Source organism: Gracilinanus agilis, chromosome 1 (genome assembly GCF_016433145.1).
Source record: "Gracilinanus agilis isolate LMUSP501 chromosome 1, AgileGrace, whole genome shotgun sequence".
NCBI classification, from domain to species: Eukaryota; Metazoa; Chordata; class Mammalia; order Didelphimorphia; family Didelphidae; genus Gracilinanus; species Gracilinanus agilis.
The window spans coordinates 314,170,438-314,172,221 of record NC_058130.1 but is presented as its reverse complement, the minus strand read 5'-3'; the positions used below and the strand labels follow the sequence as shown (position 1 = coordinate 314,172,221).

Here is a 1,784-nt window from a genome sequence, read left to right as displayed (position 1 = left end):
AGAGCAGAAACTGTATTTTGCCTTTGTATCTCCAGCACTTTGCATAGCATCTGGCATATAATAGGTGCTTAATAGATGCTATTTATAAAATTGAAAAACATTCTGGTCCAATGAAAGTAACTTCATCTGCCCTTCTACCCTTCCCTCTTCCCCCTTCCCATCTCCTAATATTCCAGGACACTTGAAATCCTGACTCTAAGGGAAAAAATTTTATTTTTGCTGTATAATAAGAGATATGTAATGCATCACAAATTTGTCATCCTGACACAGGGGCCATGTCAATCTTCTTTATCATTACAAATTTAGTATATTACTACTATGTGTGCTATTGAAGTAAGAAAAGATAATCAGCTCTACCTTAGGGCATGACTTACTGGTTGGTGTTTGGAGAGGGAGTACCCAATGTTGTTGATAAATTGGAGGCAGCTAGGTAATAAGAAGGCTGCTAAGCCTTACTTGGGCCTGACAGACTCTGTTGACTGAGTCAGCCAAGTAGGCACTGGAATCACAGGCACTGGATGAATCTGGGCTAGTAGGTGAAGTGTTTGCCAAGTGATTACCCAATGTGTCAGTAACCCCAGGGCCTATGAAGATCAGCTTAGCCAAACCTCTGCCTCTACAACAGTGCCCAAATCGGGAACCTAATGGGAATTGTATAAGTGTTTAACAACTCCTCTAGCCCTGGTGTGTGTTTGGGTTTGATGGTTGATTCCGGCTGGTATAGGTGTGTTCCCTGGTGTGGTTTATAAATCCCTTCCCTAATCAGCTATAGATGATTCACCAATTAGGAAAGTAACACCAAATCTTACCAATAGTAACAGGATTTATTTCCTATCTATAAGGATTAGGGACAAGGGAATAGGATAAAGCTTTAGGGAATGTCAAGCTGAATCTAAATAAATAAAGGTGATCTGAGTCAAATGGATGATAGGTTTGGTAATAGGCTGGAGTTTTCTTCTCCCCCTCTCATTCTCTCGCTTAGCCCAGCCATGGCACAAGCCAAAGGATAGGGAGGTCAGTGATTTTCTTCTTGTTGGCTTTGGTGTTATCTCTCTCAGCTCTATAGTAGCAGGTAATTGATTTCCTATGACACTCAGATATGGATGCTGGATTGCAGGTCTAGGACCTACCTTCCTCCCAGGAATTCTCAAAAATGAGTCCCAGTATGCTGTTGTCCTGGGTTTTTATAGGGTGGTTCCAACTGTCTTCTGGACCTGGCTCATGCCACCCTGGGTACATTCCAAGGTCTTCAACCAATGTTCCTATCACTGAAGATATCCAACATCTTGTCCCAGAGTTTCCTTATTGCACCAAATATGCATCACTCTTCCATAACCAATCCTTTAACAAAAGATTTGTTTAATAATATGGAAATTATAATCAGTAAGACTACAGCATGGATTCCATTGAACCCAGCACCACTTCATTTGCCATAGTTTTACACTTCTGTATGTGTCAAAACTAAGAAGTCCCTGGACTCCTCATGAGCTGGATTTTTAATTTAACAAGGAGACTACATCAGCAGCTAGAACCTTATTCCTTATATTTAATTGTCTCAAAGATGATGATTAAAGGAAAACTAGATGGAAATGGAGCAGATGAAATGAGAAATCCTATGGAATGATCCAAGTTCCAGGTCTTAATGGTAAATGTGGTAAATGATGACATTTGCAGTTCACAATGGGTCTCCCGATGTAAAGTTGTAACCAGGATAGTATTGATGATAGTTCTTATAGTATGGTCTACAGTTCTCATCATTGATCAGGTTTATCTCTGGTTAGGGG

At 40.4% G+C, this 1,784-nt stretch overlaps 1 non-coding gene across 1 annotated transcript; it reads right to left on the bottom strand.

The window, feature by feature from the left end:
• Positions 1–229: 229 nt before the first annotated feature.
• On the bottom strand, positions 230–336 carry LOC123232759. Its single transcript, XR_006505269.1, has one exon. It is a non-coding gene; the product is annotated as a U6 spliceosomal RNA (small nuclear RNA).
• Between the last annotated feature and the right edge of the window lie 1,448 nt (positions 337–1,784).